This window comes from Dreissena polymorpha, chromosome 5, assembly GCF_020536995.1.
Source record: "Dreissena polymorpha isolate Duluth1 chromosome 5, UMN_Dpol_1.0, whole genome shotgun sequence".
NCBI lineage: Eukaryota > Metazoa > Mollusca > Bivalvia > Myida > Dreissenidae > Dreissena > Dreissena polymorpha.
In genome coordinates this window covers 13,714,532-13,739,952 of record NC_068359.1, presented here as the reverse complement: position 1 = coordinate 13,739,952, position 25,421 = coordinate 13,714,532, and the positions used below count along the sequence as shown (strand labels likewise).

General features: G+C 32.0%; 1 long non-coding RNA gene across 1 annotated transcript; it reads left to right on the top strand.

Annotated features, from left to right (window-relative positions):
• The first annotated feature begins 23,389 nt into the window (after positions 1–23,389).
• Positions 23,390–24,845, top strand: LOC127882207 (uncharacterized). The gene is made up of 3 exons (XR_008050444.1): positions 23,390–23,893; positions 24,230–24,271; positions 24,690–24,845. It is a non-coding gene; the product is annotated as an uncharacterized LOC127882207 (long non-coding RNA).
• The last annotated feature ends 576 nt before the right edge of the window (positions 24,846–25,421 follow it).

Here is a 25,421-nt window from a genome sequence, read left to right as displayed (position 1 = left end):
AATAAGTCAGATACATTTCTTATAACACACTATTTAATTATGCCGTATCGTAGTACCCATGTCAATACAGCAAATATGTTTATATTGATGGACTAAATATTTGAGTCTCGTTCTGAGAAAACTGGGAAAAATGCATGTGCATAAAGTGTCGTCACAAATAAGCCTGTGCAGTCCGCACAGGCTATTCAGGGACGACACTTTCCGCTTTTATGACATTTTTTGTTTGAATAAAGTCTCTTCTTAGACAAAATCCAATTTAGGCAGAAAGTATCGTCCCTTATTAGCCTGTGCGGACTGCACAGGCTTATTTGTGACGACACTTTACGCACATGAATTATGTCCAGTTTTCACAGAACGCGACTCATTTATACTCGCATTAAATAACAATATTTCGCAAAGAAGAACTACATCTGCCTTTAATAATGTCAGCTCCAGTTATTTGTGGTTCTTAAATTAATATTAAAAAAGATGTGTATAAGTCGGTTGCCGAAGTTGGGCATGACTTCAATTCTCGAGATCGTGCTCTTCAGTACCAGTCGTGTCAAAAACAACTGGTTTATAAATAAAAAAAATAAGTTTCCTTAAGAAGTGTAGAACATTAGGTTGTCATATTCTGTCCTATGTGTCTAAACAACTAGTAAAAGATTTTTGAAAGATAATCTAAAATTTATAACAGTGTGCGAATACTAAATGATCTCGGCGTTTTGACTTTAAATTCTAAAACAGCGCGAAATCTACTCAACGGGCAACGCATCTATAAAAAATACAGCCACACAATATTAGACATATGTACTTATATTGTTGTAGAGATTTCTAACACTACACGCGACTTCTTTTCTAAAGTCAAAGAAGTAAATCAAGTGTGGGTTATTCTGCAATAGTTATGGGCGGAGCATGTTTTATCTCGTTAAGACTTTGTTACCATTCCACATCTAGCGTTGCAATTTTAGCAATTGGTATAAGGAACTCTTTTGTATGGGTTAACTTTATTTTACGAAATATCTTGCATACTATTCGTTGATTATGAGTATTAATGTTATAGAACTTAAAATAGATCTAGTTAGTCATGTGGTTATTATGTAAATACCTCATTTAATTTAATTCTGTATCATATCGCAATATGTTTTGTAAAAAAGGTGAGATAGTTAATGTATTTAAAACGATTAAACGATACGTTTCATAACAACAATTAAAGCTTTTAAATGAGTAATAGGCAAACACAATTTTATTTAAATTTTAGCTAATGTCTAACAACTATTTGCGAAATAAATTTAAACTTTGTTATTAGATGTTATTATATTGGCCTCATACTATTGAGTTGTTTGATATCGATTATAATGCTGTTTATCTTCACGTAAATTATAAGTGTTGCAATATGGTGTTTGTTTTCCTCGCGAATGAACGTTAACAGGTGTCATAGTACTCGCATTACAATTGCACACATTTCACATGCAAGATGATATAAATAACTGTGCCGGAATATATTTTTTCAATATTAAAAATATGATTCACTAAACGTTATCAATACATGTATATGATCCTGAAACAACATTCGTTTCTAGGAGTGTGCTTGTGTGTCATTTGATAACCAAGACAGTTTTTAGCTTAAATAAATACGTAACTGAATACAAGCAGTGATATTCAATATAGTGTTAGCTTCATCACACTGATGTGTTGCTTGTTATTAACTCTAACACTTCAGGCGACTTTTTCCATATAGACAAAGAAGGAAACAAGTGTGTGTAAAATTGAAGTTCCTACCTTTGTGCTGTGGGTGTGGGATTGGGGGCAGATGGCCAACCTAGTCCATGTTTGGAAGTGTTATATAAAACATATTGAGCACGGGCTTGCTAAGATTGTCAGACTAAACGTGATGTCTTGGATTTCTTTACCCGAAAGGCGGAATAACTTACAGATTCTATTTGAATGCTAGCTGTGCCAATTTAACTCATGTATTGACATCATTTGTACTACAACTATAACTAATATTTTAGATTGCACAACTATTTCCACATATAGGTTCGTCATATAGACTTTTATTTAAAGCTACGTTACGTAAATAACATATAAACATTACATAAGGTGCATGAACATAATAAAAATAAATGTGTTTCCAGTTGATCGATAAACTGTTCAATGTACTTAAAAACTGTACAGGATTTCTTGGAATCCGGTTACTTCCTAAATAAATGCACGACACGCACAGGTCACTTTGAATCTGGATGATATGTAACATGTAATATTCTTAAGAAAAAGAGATTATTACACACACAAACCAAAACCACACTGTTTCTTGGTTTAAAACACGGAATCATGTTTCACACCAGACATTTAAGTAACCTATTTTTGTTTCGATATGTTTGCATAATTTCAAGGAAGAACGAAAGCAAAACCAGTATTCGTATTGTGTAAGTCCATATTTGCGAATATCAAAACGCTGTATTTTTTTTAAATACAGAGTAGTTTTATTCTGTCAATGTGTGTATGTAATTAACCAGGTGTTTCCATAGTAGCGGAGTAACGTCCCCTTATAAAAGCCTGGATTAATTCGACTTAGTTTGAATAAAAAACATATCAAAACCACCATATTTCTTTAGATACGATACCAAATATTTAAATGGAAACGATAATATAATCCTCCATCTCAAGCAGTCATAAATAGTACTGATCTAATACATTGGTTTAAATGAGATTTTGCGGTTTGTGTCTCAGTCAAAAATACAGCCCTGCTACTCAAAACTTACGGTTAAGAACAGCCATTGACATTTGAATGATGTTATTCGACACTATATATGTTACTATTTATATTAATTTGCATACTATGTGAAGAATTTGCATATCACCAAATACATATCCAAATAAGTGATTAATCGACGTACTATTCGATGTTTTAGTTTGCACTTTTTACGCTGATATATATTTGTGAACGGTACGTACATGTATAAAGGTGCATTTGCAGCAGATCAATCGTCATTCCTTTCTCTACGCGGTCCTTTACATGTGAACAGTCCCACAACATGAGACACAAAAACAAAATACAAATGGATAAGTTAAGAAGTTTCATGAAATGATAACATAACACATATAACAATTTTACACGAACAGCTCAGAATACCAGAAATTGATGCTTTGTCGTACACAACATTTGGTCAAGATACTTATATTCTGCTTTTTTAATTAGCATTTTCATCTATGTATTATTTTACTTCCATTGGACGCATTAAAATCTGCTCCAAAATAATTTTAATATCTAGATATATTACATTTTTATTAATGATTAATAAAAGGAGGTTTTATGATGTGAGCACACTTGTCTCTCCGAATAATTGGGAAACCGATATTAACGATGAATAATATATTCTCTTTGTTGGCGCAATTATTAGACACCTTTTGAAGAATTGAACAAGTCCTATCTCAGTATGTGCGAAAACTTAATGAATTTGGATAAGATCAGCTCAGAGCATGTCGAAACACTTTGTTATGCATTGACGTTTTCATAGATCTTCCCGTTTCGAATAATATTATTTGTTGTTGGTTTGCGGTTCGATTGCCAGTCAGTATTGCTTCTGCTCATACCCAGGCACGACTGCTTGCATATATGTATGTTTCTATAAATGAGGATGGCTAGCTATTGCTTTCCCATGTGAAAATGTATTTTTGTCTTTAGGTAATGACACAATTATTGTTATCTTAACACTATGTTTGGTCATGTGTTTAACTATGTGTTATGCTTACACACTTTCCTATCAATTTTAGAATAACCCCACATGGGGTTGTCATATAATGTGCTCCATAATATAAATATAACTTGAAATCTGTGCAAATATATTTTTATTAGATATTAACAAGTAACTGGTCATGACGTGTTTTGTCATAAGATGTGTTTTTTAACCCAAATTGAAAAGGGCGGCATATAGCGGTCGACTTTTGGTGTGTACACCTATGAGACTTTTCTTGTCCTAGCCATGACTTTGCCATGCTTATATGTCCACGATAAAAAGATGCAGTTTTGCGTGAAACAATCGTTCTTCTACCTACATATGGACACGGTCACACTACGTCATATTTAACAGCTTCAACATTCCTTTCTAAACTGTGGCTTTGTCATGCATTACCTGATTTAACGGATGTATATGGATTTGACAATGGATTGTACAAAAACTTTACACACACGACGATAAACCTTTAAAGCTAGTACTGATCTATACACTACCAGCACAGATGCTTTAGACGACAATGGATTGTACGTTTACGCTATAAAACATTAACCTACTTGACAATAACACTTTAAATTGTCTGCTTTTAAAACACACTTCATGTTATAGTGCCGTTACACCCACGTATTTAGAGTTTACAGCATGTGTATACAGTATTGTTGCAAAAAATTCTCATGCAGTAATGGGTATACACAATCAAATAAGGATCACATCTAATATTGAGAACACATTCTGAAGTACCATTGGCAGTATGACGTGACCAAACACTTTCAATCTAAAGTTATGCTTTAGGAACGTCTGTAACGTATACCCCCTTTATTTAACGATTGGCGAGTTTTTTCAATAAATTGTGATTGAATGGAAAAGTAAAGATGTAAGATCTGTAAGAAAGAAACCAGAGATACTTACTTGATGATTGAGCAGATACTTGAACGGAAATAAACTGATGATGCAAATTGAAAGCTGAACAATAGCCCATTGTAACTATCAGTGATAATTGATTCAATGCATTATTTTAATTCATTGAACAGTATTTAATGCGACTTTATATTTTAATTAATTATAACCAATAGAACCAATCGTCATTAATTTCATGGGCACATTTATGAGCTCATACGTTTAGCAATTTCGAACATTTAAAAAACTATTTACAATGAGAATTACAATCTATGGATGTAACTTTCACAGAAAATGTTTAAAACTGGCAAAATCTTTATTTTTGTGTTATACACACTTTTAATACAGTATAAACTGACTTTTGGGTGCCTAATTTATTTATAATATAACAACTAGCTAACACAACATACTATTATGAGATATAATCTTCTTAGAAAAATAAATGCTTGCTCGTACCTGAATTATATGATTGTGATTAAACCTTTTTGATGATTTGGTTTTATGTTCCATGAGACAAAAATGTATCAAGTTGTATTACATGTACTGAAAAAAGGAAAACAGATCATCAGTTTGAAGCGTAATTGATACAATTACACAAATTGACGCAGATTCAGCGTGGCTACATAACACACACATCAAACATTCGTAATTGTAATTGTTGTCTTGCCATTTCAATACATGTTACTATTTGTTTGAGTACATTCGAAACAATTAGACCATTTGAGCCAGGTAACCAAAGTTCAAATGCAAAAACGTATCCTTAATTTTGCTTATCTTTTTATTGATACAAAAAGTCACGACACATATGATCACATGCATGGTTCTCATGTATCATATAATTAACATTCTCAATTATGGAGGCGGAATTAAATAGCCATTAGCTTTTATGGTGTTTCTTTACCTATTTCTTTGTAATACTTCGGGCGTGTTATCAGAATAAGTGTGGGATGAACAGATGCATTTATAACAGTAGACGTGCACAGATCGTGTAGCGATTCTGTTTATGACATTTGAAGTAATTTAATTAGATTATACACACGAAATTGGACTATATATGCTAACCGTTTGCCTACTCTGTCGTTGATTTACAAGCAGTTTCCTGTCGATTATACAGCAGTAGACAGTTATACAATTTTGATAGTCAGGGTTAATGACTTTCATAGCACACATCAAAAAGTTTTAATTAAAAGGGACCTTTCCACAGTGTTTTGCATGAATTGATGTTTTTCTGAAATAAAGGAAAACAAGTAATGCTTAACTAATGAAATGTGTTTAATGAAATGTACTTAAGCTTGCGAAAATATCAATTTATCAGTGAACATATCAGTTTATCATAACTAAAGGCGTTGGAAATATTTTGTCACAAGCGGTGTTCGTTCAAAAAGTTTGCTAATGGATTAAAATTTATCACAAGGCTTCAAATCAGTAGTATCACAGTTTTTATGAAAAACTGATTATTATTGAACGTCTCATTTTCGGTATAATCTCATAATTATTTGAAAATTAGAAACGTCGGTGTTCATGGCATTTAAACAATATTTTGCCAATCGAAATGAATTTGTGTCATTGCTGAAACTTAAGGACTGTAGTGAAACTAGAGGTGCAAGTTTATATTATAAGTCGATTACAAAGAACTAAGTTATACAGTTTAAACAGGCGCTAGATTGATATTTTATTTTAACCATGCTACAATGAATATGTGTATTATATATATTATCACGCAAACAGTAAGGGTATGCACAACTAACATGGTTCTATAATACGCCAATTCCGAGTGTAGTGTTTAAGAAGTTTATTCATAGCTCTTTGAATATCCAATCTTGAAAAAAACTCTGAAAAAAACACATGCACGATCGTATGACAAGGTTCATTAACAACGCACGCACTGTAGTACACACTTGGCTAAGGTTATTATATAATACGCTTTTATACGTATCGTTTATAAATACAATATGATATCATTCATGAATTTTTCCGTATGATAAATTATTAATAATTGTCATATATTATAAACCATTATATTATAAAACGCTCATCCCTCTTTCATCGACGTCATATCCCGCGAACAATTAACGATCAGAATTTTCGGGTTTTTTCATTACTTTAAAAAGAAATGATTGTGAATAACCTTTTTGTGTTTTCTGTTTGTTTGCCACGTATAGAACGACTATTGCACTTTTTATTGCAGACGGTTAAACATGGCGTGTTGTTCGATCTGTTTTTTCACATTCTGTATCATGTTAGTGTTCGTCTGATACCATACATTACTTTTTTCTATAGTGCGTGATCGCGTGATAACGTGGCATCGGTTTATGCTCGTGCTTTCTCATATATATATATTGGTTAGTCTACCACTTGGCATTTCTTAAAGAGTGGGCAAGACACATGTGCTTGTTTAAAGCTGAGAAGCAAAGCAAATGACGGACAAATTCAGAAATAATTACACGACTAGAAATACGCGTATGGCTATGATGAAGCGTGTAATATATTGAAATAATACCGAAACGTTTCAAATATGTAATGATATACATAGATCTGTATTTTAGTGTATTTATCTGAGTAGAAAAAAACTTGTTGCGTTCGTAAATGAACAACCCCATATTTAAGAATGGACTATTTACATTGTGTTGATTACTCATACGTGAAATATGTCTGTGGCAATAGCAACACTAATCACATCGGAGCACACACTCAAGGTGATCAAATGTGACATAATGGGAAAGACAATTTGAACTACAAAGCTTTTATTTGTCAATTTCACTCCGTTGACGTTTATGGACTTATATTGCAATAGCAAGTTATTTCATCATAAAGTTGCCATTTTTTTCTTGTTTCAATAAACACTATTTCGAAGTGTCATATGAATAATTTGCTTCATTGTGGGCCCGTACATTATTGATAATTATGAGTAACAACGTTCACGCACACTGCAACAAAGTTGCCTCTGAGACCGGGTTTTCTTGGACAAGAACGCCTATGACTGATTTTCCATCCAGTGGCACTGAATCGGAAGAGGATCCGACGCCATGCGGGCGCGGTGGGTCGCTTAAAGAGCGCCGTTGTCAGCTGTTTAAATTGACCACGCTGGCCATTTTGCCCGGCATTATTCTAATTGTCCGCGATGCGGTGGAGGTGGCAAGCGACGTAGAGGTAATGTTGAAACTTAAACACATTTAAAAGGTTATTTTGTTGACATTAATGATAATATATTTTTCCATTTGCAATCTTGTGAATTTGTTCAATACCTAGGACGTTCACTTAACGATGCATATATGATTGCAGGATTAAACTACACGAGTGAACGAACTACTTCACTCAAACAAGTACTCTATCAAAGATGGAATTCAAAAGAATTATGTAATCCTAAGTGATGCGACATTTAAAATATCAAATGCATAATTTCTGATATCATTTCTGACTTGCAAGAATGGGAATAGTTGCCTTACCCACAAAGCATGTTTGAAGCGTTTCTAGTGCTTTCCATCATAGCGCTAGAATTTTGATTTCTTAACATAGTCACACGTATGAATGAGATTTTTTTCGATAAAGTTTAAGTAACGTTAACAAACATATAATAAAAGCAAAATAATCAAGAAACAATATGACCGTTTTTTATACGAGTAATTAAATAAACAATAATAATTGTGTCGTCATGTTCATTAAGTTGTTCGACTCGTTGACGCAAAATCCATAATTTATTGACATAGATCATTAGGTGTAAATGTTACTGTTCATCGTGAATCGTTTGGCCTTCATTACCTCGATTGTAATCGTGATTGTTTACATTGATTTACACCATCAAGATGTTTAAAGATCGAACATCATTGAGCCTATCAATGATATTCTCTGTTTAGACTCTGTGAAGACTCGTGTTCCCTGCTTTAAATGGTATAAATCACGAAATCAAAGGAAATCAGTATATGTGGTCAAAAGGCGTTGAAGATTTACATCCATTAATGTTGAATGCATGCTTATCATTGGAAAGTAAAGGTAACTTCCTTTTCGTTATAACAAGAGATCTGACCTGTTCACGTCCGGTGAACTGTATTGCTTGTAAGGCGTACTAACATATATTCGTATTATACCGAATACATAGCTGCAAAGATTTAGGCCAGGATACCAAGTGAAAAAAGGCGAGTCTTTAAATGTGTTTATGTTGCAGCGAATTATATATATACAAGTTCTTTAATGTGAATGATCTTTTTGTCACTATGATTTTAAACTAAATTTTTGGTTTTTAATACACGTGAATTAAATGGGCTTTGCTTGAACTTCACTAATACACATATTTAACTTAAAAGGGAACACATTACCGTAAAATTCACATGCGTATAAATATATCTGATTGTATGTTACTTATTGACGTGAAATCTGTAGAATTGATTTAATTGTAATATCGTATACTATGCTTTTAAACATGTTTTTTACAACAAAGCAAACATTATAATAGTACTATAACGATTTAATAAAGTCGTATTAACTTATACACATACAGTTAAAAACAGATATATTTAAAGATTGTCAAACATATAATAATGACGTTTAACTTAATCGGATTTGTATTTATACAATTATATTTATTAATTATGTTATGACGAAAACAATCTTTTATCAATGCAGCAAAATCCAAAAATTGACACGTACTATTAAAAAAACCCATCATAAACAATAAAAAAACAACGAATATTTTGAACATTATTTCGATAAATAAAGGTATGACATAAAAACAATGTTCCTTATAGCAAAATGTCAACGCTAAATGTGGTCTGGTAACACAGATTTAGCGCGATACAAAATGCTCGTTTTTATTTGCTTTATGTCACAATATAATCCCTGTGAATTTCCGGCTACGATATCCGAACATTTACGAACGAACGCGAGATTGTCTTTGGGCAGCTTCGAAAGCACGACGAAGTTCTCATGAACGTTTCGATTTTTTAAATATAAATTTAATACTTTTCACTGTTAAAGTTACAGTAATGCTCGAAATCAACGAATATTTTTCAAATATTTCGTACAATAAAGTTAAGCCATACATTTGTTTTGAAATTTTGGCTATTGCTAAAAGAACACTGAATGTTTATGGGTTAACTTTATTTTACGAAATAGTTAGCGAAATAAAAGAGCTTAAGGCTTCTTGAATGGGCTTCTTGAATACTTAATATTATACGATGATAGGTGTTTACTTCAATAAACCGAATGTAGCACAACACATATAACAGTTTGTAATATATAGCTTAAATTAAAACAGAAAATCTATGGATTGTTAGTTTTCACCACATTTAGGTCCTAATCGTTTTCTGCAATGCCCCAATCGCATCGGATTATCGGTATGGTTCAAATGAATTATCAAATACCTGTCATACAAACTCTATATTAATCAATATAATTGAATTAATCAACGCTTTAGGCTCTCTAATGAACTTTCTTTATTTGTATCACAACCATGTTAATTATTGAATGTTGCACTTAACATTTATATTGATTGAGAATGTTCCTTTTTACTCTATGATACTACTGTTTCTTAAAAACCTCTTTAAACTATGTACAAAGATTTTTTGAGTTGAAATGTTTATTAAGTGTTATACACAATCAAACGTGGAGCATTTATAATCTATGGTTATGAGAAAATCGCCTGAAATCGCTCATCCCATCGGTAATGATATGTTCGCAATGATGATGAGAGATAATATCCGAGAGAAGTCGCGCACCGTTTGTCATCGGTGATGATGTGTAAACAATTAACACGTAAACATCGTTTTAATGAATTGAGCGCACACTTATATGTTGCTGTTATCAAAGCAAAGCAATAGCACTGTCATAAGGTAGCATTCTTAACAAAAAGATATTCAAATTGAGCCCCATGTATCATTTATCTACACCGATGCAAATATAATAAAGGAATCAAAGAATACATTAGCCCAAGGTAAACAACGATATTCAATCATTATACATGTTTATGTCATATGAATTTGATGCATATTTATCTATAACATTTACAATTTTCACGAAGCACATTCAATGATTTTTTTCTGAATAACATCATGAAAGGTTAGATTGGCAGAATTTAACTTTTAGTGATCTCATGTATGAAACAATGATCAGTCTTGCGAGAGATTTCAAGCCAACAACGTTATGGTTATTTTTTAAAGAATGCATGACTAAAGGAGAGAAACACAATAAATGAATAGCAGTTTGTAGAATAAATATTCCTTCCACATGTTTGTATAAAGTACCGCAATAGTTTTTTTATCTGGCAAAATAATTCTAAAAAACTTTCATTTCACTTATATATAATGTTAATGAAATTTAAAAGGGACAAGCACAATCATTAAAAATGCACCTATTTTATCCAATAAAACAAAACCACGTATCTGCCCATTAAAGAATTGAACTTTCTTAATGATATCAAAGAATACTTTGATATAAGCCACTTAAAGGCCCTATAAAGGTGACAAATCCAATTATTCAGCAATGATCAACAACATTGGTGGGCCAGGAAGGGTTAGTTATTTTTTGTCAACATTGAATGTTCCCATGAAAAGTAACTTGGACTTAAAGAAAATGGAAATACGTGCGGTATGGAGATGAAGTAGGTATTTCACTTAGTTATGTGATTGTTAGTGTAGAACCAATATTTGAAGTAATACATAAAATGTAACATTAATAGTCGGTTTCATATCCTGTAGGGATAATGCATGTATTTGGTATTAACATTTGGATGAAGAATGTATATATGTGATGTTTACACTTACATATTAATCCAGTTTGAAAATGCGCAGCATATAAAATACTAGCAGATATATGCTATTTCATGAATGTCTGAATACATAAAAACGATGACACACATTATAATGGATTATGACACACTTCCTATGAAACACTAACGTCAGTTCTCACTCTAATACAAGTGCTTGTAAGTTTGATGTATTTGTTGTGTATGTCATTATAAGTTTAATTTTATCACATCTCATTGATATATCTATTTTCTTTTAAACTTGTATGATTGAATGAAAATTTATGCCTAGTTACTTAATTATTAGTTGTTATATATCCCTATAACATTTTCAAGTTTTATATATCGAATAACGCATTTCATTTGCAATTTCAAATTAGGTCAGCAAATCTTACTGCACTGAGTAGGTTCCATGTTACACATGACATGAGAAGTATGTATGTTAATATGTTTATGGGTTTATTAAAAGCTTTTTCTCATTTTTAAAATATATTTTTTAACATTTGAACTCATCTTTATGCTCATATAATGATCTCAAATTATTATGGCGTGTCTAGCGGAGGGGGTTACCATTGAGTGTATAGCAGGAACGTTTAATTTTCACAAGTGACCCCCATTTTTTCTCTATTTTTCATTCAAGCATACATTGTAGTTTATTTCTATGATTCTAAGATTGTAATTGCCGTTTGCCATTTTTGTTAAATTATTTTTTAAAAGGACTTGCTACTGGAGATTTTACATTTCTCGTTTTCCGAACGATGAAGACATCACTTGAGTGTTTATATTTTCTTTATTTCTCGTCTTACTTGTTATAAACTACCATATTTGTATATATTATGTATTTATCTATTAATGCATATTAAAAAGTGTTTTTGATTCGAATTTGAATTAATGAGATATAAACTTGAACATAGTTTAGATAAAATGGGAACCGAGTTTGGGTTTGACAACTGAAAATGTCAAAAGAAATTAGTGTACGGTGAATTGTATTCAAACTTCAATTATCAATGCAGAAAACCACAACACTAAGAAATATGCGTAGAAAGAAGAGAACATAACATGTTCAATTAGTCTGCTAATACCTTAAGATATATGCGGCTTATAATTTCATATTAAGCATACTGTATTAACATTGCAAGTTGTCAAGAGATAAGAAAAAAATACGACTCTTATTTTCAACTCTCTTTTTTAACTGCCCGTGTATCCACTCATATTTCCGACAAAACAGAAAGTCAGCACTATCCGCATTAACTAAACATTCTGAAATGTAATGAACATGTCAATAGTCATACGAGTACAGAGACGCAGAAACACATATTTACGATAAAATTGGTCTTAATGAGCGTATTTCAAGGTGAAGAAGCATTGTTAAAAATAAATAATAGAATCATTCTGATAGACCTTTTAGCGAACTCATATAATACATATGTTCAAACAGAATCTACTATGCAAGAAAAAAAACCGGTCCAACGTGGACATATGTGAAGATTATTAAACAAAAGTGTTCATACATTAAAGAATAATTTCGTATATGGAAATAAAAGATATAAATAAATCCTATATGACAAGACAAGACAAATATTTATTCAGACTTGCATAGTGTACATCGTCTAAACACTAAATATTTCACATTCAATTATGTCACAGAGATAAACATATTAATAATATAAACATAAGCAGTATCGTATACGGTTACGAACATACTAGGTAAAATACTTATTATATATGGAGGATAACTATTTGAAGTAAAGTAAAAACATTAGAAATACAATTTCTTAAAATCAGATCATCAAATTTGGCTTATATAATAAGTTCAAATTTATTCGTTGTATTCAGCAATTGGTGGAATTTATAAACAGAAAGACTAATATAATAATAGTTATTGAGGCAGTTTCTTTTAATATCAAAGTATAAAGGACATTTACATACAAAATGAAATTTATCTTCGACATCTAATTCTTCAAAACAAAGGCAATAACGTTCGTTACGTTGTATATTATGACTAGCATATCTTCCAGTTTGAATTGTAAATGGCAGACTCGAAGTTCGAAGCTTTGTGACGTAGTGTCTTAGTGATTTAGGTAATAATTTACGTAAACAAAATTAGACTTATACACACGGTACATATCTAAATTAGAGCTATTTTCAACAGATCGAAACAACTCTTGTCCATAGGTATCAATAACAACATTTTTGGCCTGGGGCGAAGCCCTAAGGCCATAGTAATGATACAAATTTCTAAGTCAGTCAGAATTGGCTGGCTGCCAAAAATTCCTCAAAGTCCGATTTACCACTTGGCGGTCATTCATGCGCAATCAAAGAAGAGGGACCAATACAAACAAATACGTCCCTGCACAGAAGTTCTCAATAACCCGCAGTGTAATAACAGAACATCACTGCATAACATGACAGTGTCATAAAACGTGTAAACAAATATTATTGAAGCAAAATTGCTAAGCATTGGGTAATACATAGTTTTTATTATTGTTTGCATATTCACGAGAGAATAAGTTCCTCCCTTGACGGTCTAGGCCGAAAATATACGAGTGTCTACGGAGACAGTAAGAAGAATTGTTTCTGATACATTTTTTAAGGTATTAGCACTCTAATGAACTTCGTGCAATATCGCCACTCCGAACGTTATCCGGGAATGTGCGGAAAACTACGAATATTCTATAAATACGCTATGAAATACTAAATGTAGGATCCGCTAAATACAATGACAACAAATATGGCCGACATTTTTTGGGTGACATAAAAATAAAAAAAAATAAAAAATTCTCTTAATTTAACTTGTGTACTCCATTGTATTGGTAGTGTGTGGTTTAATTAAACGGTATATGATGTATCTTATCTTATATAATATCTACATGTTGCCAATTCCATAGGTTATTAATTATTTTTACGCAATTATAGATTTTTAAGTTTTATTGAAATAGTGCATGTTATATAATCGTGAATAAACTCAAACCAAGGTCTGCGACTCTATGTTTTTATTTCATTTTTCATATAATATTTGTATATATATCTCAAATATAAATTTTGGACAAAATCTATTGGATGGAAAAAAATCAGCAAAACTGCAGCAACGGCCCTTAAGTCTCCAGAATATGATATATAGCTTGCTTGTTACATTTTGTCTGCCTGGTATGTAGTAGTGATAATAAGTCAGATACATTTCTTATTACACACTATTTAATTATGCTGTATGGTAGTACCCATGTTAATACATCACATATGTTTATATTGATGGACTAAATATTTGAGTCTCGTTCTGAGAAAATTGGGCAAAATGCGTGTGCGTAAAGTGTCGTCACAAATAAGCCTGTGCAGTCCGCACAGGCTATTCAGGGACGACAATTTCCGCTTTTATGACATTTTTTGTTTGAATGAAGTCTCTTCTTAGAAAAAATCCAATTTAGGCGGAAAGTGTCGTTCCTTATTAGCCTGTGCGGACTGCACAGGCTTATCTGTGACGACACTTTACGCACATGAATTATGTCCAGTTTTCACAGAACCCGACTCATTTATACTCGCATTAAATAACACCCTTTCGCAAAGAAGAACTACATCTGCCTTTAATAATGTCAGCTCCAGTTATTAGTGGTTCTTAAATTAAAATTTAAAAAGATGTTAATAAGTCGGTTGCCGAAGCTTGGCATGACTTCAATTCTCGAGATCGTGCTCTTCAATACCAGTCGTGTCAAAAACAACTGGTTTATAAATCAAAAAAGTAATTTTCCTTAACAAGTGTAGAACATTAGGTTGTCATATTCTGTGCTATGTGCCTAAACTACTAGTAAAAGATTTTTGAAAGATAATCTAAATTTATAACAGTGTGCGAATACGAAATGGTCTCGGCGATTTGACTTTAAATTCTAAAACGGCGCGAAATCTACACAACGGGCAACGCATCTATAAAAAAATACAGCCACACAATATAAGACATATGTACCTATATTGTTGTAGAGAATTCTAACACTACACGCGACTTCTTTTCTAAAGTCAAAGAAGGAAATCAAGTGTGGGTAATTCTGCAATAATTATGGGCGGAGCATGTTTTATCTCGTTAAGACTTTGTTACCATACCACATCTAGCGTTGCAATTTTAGCAATTGGTATAAGGAACTTTTTTGTATGGGTTAACTTTATTTTACGAAATATCTTGCATACTATTCGTTGATTTTGAGTATTAATGTTAAAGAACTTAAAATAGATCTAGTTAGTCATGTGGTTATTATGTAAATACCTCATTTAATTAAATTCTGTATCATATCGCAATATGTTTTGTAAAAAAGGTGAGATAGTTAATGTATTTAAGACGATTAAACGATACGTTTCATAACAACAATTAAAGCTCTTAAATGAGTAATAGGCAAACACAATTTTATTTAAATTTAAGCTAATGTCTAACAACTATTTGCAAAATAAATTTAAAATTTGTTATTAGATGTTATTATCTTGGCCTCATACTATTGAGTTGTTTGATAACGATTATAATGTTGTTTATCTACATGTATATTATAAGTGTTGCAATATGGTGTTTGTTTTCCTCGCGAATGAACGTTAACAGGTGTCATAGTACTCGCATTACAATTGCACACATTTCACATGCAAGATGATATCAATAACTGTGCCGGAATATATTTTTTCAATATTAAAAATATGATTCACTAAACGTTATCAATACATGTATATGATCCTGAAACAACATTCGTTTCTCGGAGTTGCCTTTGTGTCATTTGATAATGAACAGTTTTTAGCTTAAATAAATACGTAACTGAACACAAACAGTGATATTCAATAAAGTGTTAGCTTCATCACACTGATGTGTTGCTTGTTATCAATTCTAACACTTCAGGCGACTTGTTCCATATAGACAAAGAAGGAAACACGTGTGTGTAAAATTGAAGTTCATACCTTTGTGCTGTGGGTGTGGGATTGGGCGCAGATGGCCAACCTAGTCCATGTTTGAAAGTGTTATATAAACCATATTGAGCACGGGCTTGCTAAGATTGTCAGACTAAACGTGATGTCTTGGATTTCTCTACCCGAAAGGCGGAATAACTTACAGATTCTACTTCGTTGCTAGCTGTGCCAATTTAACTCATGTATTGACATCATTTGTACTACAACTATAACTAATATTTAAGATTGCACAACTGTCTTCCACATATACGTTCGTCATATAGACTTTTATTTAAAGCTACGTTATGTAAATAACATATAAACATTACATTAGGTGCGTGAACATAATACAAAAAAATGTGTTTTCAGTTGATCGATAAACTGTTCAATGTACTTAAAAACTGTACAGTATTTTTTGGATTTCGGTTACTTCCTAAATAAATGCACGACACGCACAAGTCACCTTGAATCTGGATGATATGTAACAAGTAATATTCTTAAGAAAAAGAGATAATTACACACACAAACCAAAACCACACTGTTTCTTGGTTTAAAACACGGAATCATGTTTTACACCAGACATTTAAGTAACCTATTTTTGTTTCGATATGTTTGCATAATTTCAAGGAAGAACGAAAGCAAAACCAGTATTCGTATTGTGTAAGTCCATAATTGCGAATATCAAAACGCTGTATTTTTTAAAATACAGAGTAGTTTTATTCTGTCAATGTGTGTATGTAATTTACCAGGAGTTACCATAGTAGCGGCATAACGTCCGCTTATAAAAGCCTGGATTAATTCGACTTTGTTTGAATAAAAAACATATCAAACCACCATATTTCTTTAGGTACCATACCAAATAATTAAATGGAAACGCAAATATAATCCTCCAACTCAAATAGTCATACATAGTACTGATCTAATAAATTTGTATAAATGAGATCTTGCGGTTTGTATCTCAGTCAAAAGTACAGCCCTGCTACTCAAAACGTCACGGTTAAGAACAGCCATTGACATTTGAATGATGTTATTCGATACTACTATATATGTTGCTATTTATATTAATTTGCATAATATGTGAAGTATTTGCATATCACCAAATACATATTCTAATAAGTGATTAATCGACGTACTATTCGATGTTATAGTTTGCACTTTTTACGCTGACATATATTTGTGAACGGTACGTACATAGAGAATACTAGGTTAGCGTTGAATACAGAAAAGTTTATGTTGCGAGGCTTAGAACGCAGGGAGCGCGAGCCTTGGCGAGCGCTTTCGGTGTTCGAGCCGAGCAACATACACTTCTCTGTATTCAACGCTAATCCTAGTATTCTGTTTATCCCATTTGATTTTTTTTCAACGTGACATTTAACATAACTAGATCTAATAACCTTAGCCTAACAATTAGTTTAATTCATTCTTAAAAATCGCTTAAAATCTAACGAATGTGACCATGCGTAGTGATATAAATGTTTTTGTTCTGGTACGCAAAATAGTCTTTAAAAAAATCACACACAAACTGTAAAATTAGTAAAAATATCACCGCATGCCTCGATTTAATTTTACGCAGCATGCGAATTGTAACACATTAAGACCGCGAAAAGAAGATTTTACTTTTCTACTATTCATTTTATTTTCGAAAGAAAATGATCAAAATCCAATATGGCGGCGATTGCTTCTGAAAATGATGTCCATGTCAACATAGATTCTACATGTACACTATCGACGAGTAAACAGACAATTGCAGCGACTGACACTTTATTTGACTTAATATGCAGGGCAATACGTTTTCCGACGACGAATTTAATGACGCGCAGAACGTGTTTTTTATATAATGTTATGGGTATGCCGTGTGTGATCAAATGCATGTCAAAATCATTTCCCCGAGAACAGGGAACGACAAAAGTACAAACAAAAACCAAAACACGTTCGAACTAGTATCTTACCTTTAATAATCCTTTAAAATCCATCTAATAATCCATTTAACTCAATAATTGGCGATTTTGCATCTAGGGTCTTTAATAATTATTTTAGCATAGTTAAATAAAGACCCTCATGCCATCCTATCACTATTTTCAAATGAATTTATGAACGCGATAAACTTTCTGAATCGTCACACGCTACGTCATGTATTCTATGTACATTACTGCTGTTAAAATGAACCGGAGCAGTTTATTAAATAATAGCCGTTGGTAAACTCGGATGCATTTGCAGATTTCTGCATACAAACATAATTTTGTTTAAACTTGCGCAATGTTATTTGTCTATGATAAATGCCCTTATTGTGTACAAGAAAATAATTAAAATATAAATACACAAAGAATGGAAAACATTCCATTACACAACAGATAAATCAGTGGATATACCCGTGTACAGAATGGGACGTTCCGAATTCCATTGTGGTGCTATTTTTACCATCTTATACTTAACACAGCTCTATGATTAACGTGAATTAAATCGGATAGCAAATATTGCAGATTATTTATGAATTGTGCGTTATTTTTATGGCTTGTTGTACATTCTTAAATGTCAAAAGTATATGCATGGATTATAAACAATGCACATTACACGAAATAAGGAAAATGTGATTTATTGACAATTCAAATACCGTATGTCGATATACAGTACATGTACATGTGAAATAAGTCGCGTTTATAATAAATCGTCAATTTTGGGGGAGAAAATGACGCAAAAAGTGTCATTTTATGACGCCATCATTCAGCTGATTCAGTATACGGATGGCGAAAAATTATGTCATATGACTAGATTTAAAGGTTAAACGTCGTATAATTTTGAAGCTAAAGTTTTCTCGACTTTATTAATTACGAAGAATCATTCAGTGATAAAGTAAAAAGTAGTCCGTGCACGTGACAGGTATATCCCACAGTGTTGAAGACAGGCAAGTATATTCCACAACGTGTTATACCGTCAATGTCGCGGTGAAAATGGGATAAATGTATAAAGATGCGTTAGCAGCAGATCAATGATCGTTTCTTTCTCTACGCGGTCCTTTACATGTGGACAGTCCCATAACATGAGACACAAAAACAAAATACAAATGGATAAGTTAAGAAGTTTCAAGAAATGATAACATAACATATATAACAATTTTACACGAACAGCTCAAAATACCAGAAATTGATGCTTTATCGTACACAACATTTGGTCTAGATACTTATATTCTGTATTTTTAATTAGCATTTTCATTTATGTAATATTTTACTTCCATTGGACGCATTAAAAATCTGTTCCAAAATATTTTTAATATTTAGATATATTACGTTTTTATTAGTGATTAATAAAAGGAGGTTTTATGATGTGAGTATTATACACTTTTCTCTCCGAATAATTGTGAAACCGATATTAACGATGAATAATATATTCTCTGTTTTTGTTAGCGCGATTTGTTAGACACCTTTTGACGAATTGAACAAGTCCTATCTCAGTATGTGCTCAGTACATGTCGAAACACTTTGTTATGTATTGACGTTTTCACAGATCTTCCCGTTTCGAATAATACTATTGTTGTTGGTTTGCGGATCGATTGCCAGGCAGTATTGCTTCTGCTCATAACCAGGCACGACTACTTGCATATATGTATGTTTCTATAAATGAGATTGGCTAGGTATTGCTTACTCATGTGAATATGTATTTTTGTCTTCAGGTATTGACACAATTATTGTTATCTTAACACTATGTGTGGCCATGTGTTTAACTATGTGTTATGCTTAAACACTATCCTATCAATTTTAGAATAACCCCACATGGGGTTGTCATATAATGTCCTCCATAATATAAATATAACTTGAAATCTGTGCAAACATATTTTTATTAGAAATTAACAAGTAACTGGTCATGACGTGTTTTGTCATTAGATGTGTTTTTTACCCCAATTGAAAAAGGCGGCATATAGCGGTCGACTTTTCGTGTGTACACCTATAAGACTTTTAATGTCCTGGCCATGACTTTGCCATGCTTTTATGTCCACGATAAAAAGATGCAGTTTTGCGTGAAACAATCGTTCTCCTACCTACATATGGACACAGTCACACTACGTCATATTTAACAGCTTCAACATTCCTTTCTAAACTTAAGCTTTGTCCTGCATTACTGGATTTAACGGATTTATATGGATTTGACAATGGATTGTACACAATCTTTACACACACGACGATAAACCTTTAAAGCTAGTACTGATCTATTAATTACCAGCACAGATGCTTTAGACGACAATGGATTGTACGTTTACGCTATAAAACATTAACCTACTTGACAATAACACTTTAAATTGTCTGCTTTTAAAGCACACTTCATGTTATAGTGCCGTTACACCCACGTATTTAGAGTTTACAGCATGTGTATACAGTATTGTTGCAAAAAATTCTCATGCAGTAATGGGTATACACAATCAAATAAGGATTACATCTAATATTGTGAACACGTTCTGAAGTACTATTGACAGTATGACGTGACTAAACACTTTCCATGTTAAACTAAAGTTATGCGTTAGAAACGTCTGTAACGTATACCCCCTTTATTTAACGATTGGCGAGTTTTATCAATACATTGTGATTGAATGGAAAAGTAAAGTATTAAGATCTGTAAGAAAGAAACCAGAGATACTTACTTAATGATTGAGCAGATACTTGAACGGAAATAAACTGTTGATGCAAATTGAAAGCTGAACAGTAGCCCATTGTAACTATCAGTGATTATTGAATCAATTCATTATTTTAATTCATTCAACAAAATTTAATGCGACTTTTTTTTTATTAATTATAACCAATAGAACCAATCGTCATTAAATTCATGGGCTCATTTATGAGCTTATACGTTTAGCAATTTCGAACATTTTGAACACTAATTTACAATGAGAATTACAATCTATGGATGTAACGTTCACAGAAAATGTTTAAAACTGGCAAAAGCTTTATTTTTGTGTTATACACATTTTTAATACAGTATAAACTGACTTTTGGGTGCCTAATTTATTTATAATATAACAACTAGCTAACACAACATACTACTATGAGATATAATCTTCTTAGAAAAATAAATGCTTGCTCGTACCTGCAGTATATGACTGTGACTAAACATTTTTGATGATTTGGTTTTATGTTCCATGAGAAAAAAATGTATCAAGTTGTATTACATGTACTGAAAACAGGAAAACAGATCATCAGTTTGAAGCGTAATTGATACAATTACACTTATTGACGCAGATTCAGCGTGGCTACATAACACACACATCAAACATGCGTAATTGTAATTGTTGCCTTGCCATTTCAATACATGTTACTATTTGTGTGAGTACATTCGAAACAATTAAACCATTTGAACAAGATTACCAAAGTTCAAATGCAAAAATGCTTATCTTTTTATTGATACAAAAAGTCACGACACATATGATCACATGCATGGTTCTCATGTTTCATATAATTAACATTCTCAATTATGGAGGCGGAATTAAATAGCCGTTAGCTTTTATGGTGTTTCTTTACCTATTTCTTTGAAATACTTCGGGCGTGTTATCAGAATAAGCGTGGGATGAACAGATGCATTTACACCAGGAGCCGTATTCATCAATAATAAACTCAAACTTGAACTCAAACTCAGACTTTGACTCAGACTTAGACTTACTAAAGACAGACTCAGGATTGGTATTCACGAACGCGTTTGGAAATAGACTTCAATAAGATCGTGTTTTTTTATGACGTCACGACTAAGCGAACTCTCTAGTAGGGAAAACGCGCCAAATAGTGTCAAAAATAGTAGCAGACATTTTTGATATAACATATTGAATGGAGTGTTTGGCAGTTGAAGACAGCGAAACAAAGCGCCAGAAGGTCCAGATTGGTCCGAGCCAGAGATTGTTTTTAATGCGCTGGTTCGGAACCGCTGGAACCTTCTATCGGCGAGTATAAGGGGATCGGTGCCGAAAAGATTTTGGTTATTCGAAGAAAAAATGGGACGAGGTGGCGAGCAGAATATCAGTGTAAGTTATATGTTATTATCGTATCTGCCTTATAGTTGAAATATTTTATTTAATAGCTTACTGTTGGATTTGCTACCGATGTCGTTTTTACTAGCGCCGAATAATGCACTATGTAAACAAGGGGCATAACCACTCAGCAAATTGTACTTGTAATTTTAGTTTCAAACATTTGTTATGATTTATGGTACAGTTGCATGTTCTTTGTTTCCAAAATTTGCACACGTGAATTGTTATTTAAGTATTAATAATGAATATTTGTGATATCACGGATAAGTTTACCTTTTAAGGAGGTCTATTGTTTTAGTTTTCATCTCGTACCCTGTTAGATTCGTACCCAAGTGTGTTTTATTCGTATCTGATTACAATCTGCACATTTCCAAACGAACTTTTCAATTACTAAAAGTTTACATTGATAACTATTACCCTGTATGTCGTTTATATTAAACTAATCGACAGTCATTATGGCAAACATGAAATGTAATGTGTTTCATAAATACTGCTATACATCATTCAATTGTTTTTATTAAACTTTCAGAAAATTTGGGGTCGCAAAAACTGGTGAACAGTGCCAGAAGAAGTACCAAAACCCATCAAGGAAATATGTAGGTAAGCTCACCAAAGGTACACTAAATAACAATATTCATGAACTCGTTCACAGAAATATGTTATGAAATGGCAACTTGTATCAGAATCTTTGTTTGTTGTAAATATAGCAGGGTTCCGTATAAGGACAATTAAAATAAAACATTAAGATCATTAATTTTAGATCGGCTAATGAAGTTTGTGCATTTAAGGAAGTATTTCTATTCCTTTTTGTTAGATACTTTAAATCTCTTGACTATTTCAATTTTGTTGTTGAGTTCATTTATTCAAGGAATGAGTGCAAATACAAACATTGTATTTCTTGGTAATCAAACAGTATGATTTGTTATTCTTCCAATGTAGAAATTAAAAAGGTCGGAGAAATGCGGCACCCAATCTGAGATATGTTTTGGAAGAGTCTTTGTGTCTGTTCATATTAAATTATTATTAATATATATTTTTTAAATTAACAACGCCTTCAACAAGTAGATTATTATTTTATTTTATATACTAGTAATAAAATACCTGTGTGTATGACTGTATTGAAATGACATTTCTTTGGCTATCATAATTTAGCATTTATTATGTAGCATTTTATAGCTTCTGAGTTTGTAATATATATATAGTCAGTATAATGTAACATGTTCACTGAACTGACTTATATTTATAGCGACTCTTTAATAATAATAATTAATCCACTTTTTTGTAACAAAATACATTAAATGCCAAACCTAAAGTAACATCCTTCAAGGTCAACGGTAAACAAATAAATATGTTCAAAGCGGCGCAGTAGGGAGCATTGTTTCTAACAAACACATCTCTTGTTCCATACTAAATTAACTTTGAATTAACTGTTTTTGTTTTTTTTGTTACAGATACATCAAATCTAGGCATAATTGCAACATGTTATTATTATTAATAAGCATAAGCGTATGTGCCTAAGTGTTTTACAAAGTTATATGTTTGAATTAATTTTTGCGGTTTATTTTTGCAGCTTCTTCATATGCGTTACAAAGCAGTGAGAGTGCCACAACAGCCAGCAGAGAAGAACATATGGTAAATAAATAGATAATACTATATATGCAAACCATTAACCATATGTATAGAACATTGAAAATGCAAACCATATGACTTATATTGTATACATCACATTCAACACAGTATACAATATAATAGAGATTCACCCTTATATAAAACAAAATAAAAGAAAAAAAAAACATGCATTAAATTAACATTAAACATTGTGTTTGAAAGTTAACACTGGGATTATTATACATTAACTTAAGTATAGTATATTAACATTAGTTGTCCATTTTATTGCATTAAAAACATCACTGGATTAAATTAATTTAGATTTTTAAAGTGACACTATATTTTTTTATGTGATTTCAGAGTGTACCAGTCATGAAAGTAGAGGCATGAAGTGGAAAGAATGTAAGCTTTGGATATCTTTAAATTAAGATTTCAAATTCTCTGGAACAAATCTTGAAAATTTAAATATTGGTAAACTTATCACTTAGGTAGCTCTAATTGGAGGGTAGTGCAGTGCATACAATTAATTTAGAGTTAATAATTAACTTGCATGGATGGAATTCCAGTTCTTAAAACTATACTGACAATACCATCTGACAAAGCGAGTACTGTATAATATGTTGTTATGTAATATGCAACAAAAGTCATGCATTGGTTGAAACATAATTAGCATCAAATATGTTAAAACTAAGTACCAATGCATAGTACCAATGCATACATAGATTATGTGATATATATGTATTAATTTTTTAACCTTTGAAGATCATAATATGAGAACAAGTCCATTTATACAAATCACACTTTTTATCCATTTTTGCAGCGCTCACAAAGAAGACCGACAAGAGATCACAAGGAGATACCTTAACAAAACTTACAGAGAAACCGATGGAAAAAGACTAAGAAAAAATAGAATAAAAAAAAAAAAAGTTGACTGTAGAAATTGAAATAATACATTTGGAGAAAAAGATGTGTTTAGTGTCAATACGTGACCAAGTGCTATAACTCTGACATGTTATATACTAGTAGTAGATTTATTCCCCTTTTTGTAATTAAAAGGATCTTATTATTTTTTTGTGCAACTACTTCAAAACTCTATTATTTCTGAAATAGAAAGTCTATATTAGAAATAATAGAGTTATGGAGCAGTTGCACACAAAATAATAAGTTTTTTTTTAATCAAAAAGGGGCATTCTCATATTTCTATGATAAAAATATGATTATGTCCCTTTTTGTACTTATAAAATTCCAGTCAATATTTGTGTGCTTGAAGAAATGTAGGTCAAATATTACATTGGTCATTGTATTATGTTACTGACAGATAAAATACATTCTACATTCAAAGAGGAATATTAGTTGAATGCGGTGTCTTGGGACACTTCTTGATATTATTTGCTTACAAGATATACATCATTAATAATAATAAAATTCTTCATTCAATGAACTGAATGAAATTCCAGAATAATGATAGATACAGTTCTGTGAATTTGAAATTAGACATCAACAAATCCTGGCATCATACTTTCGCCCTGGCCAACTGGCAGTGAACTTGAGT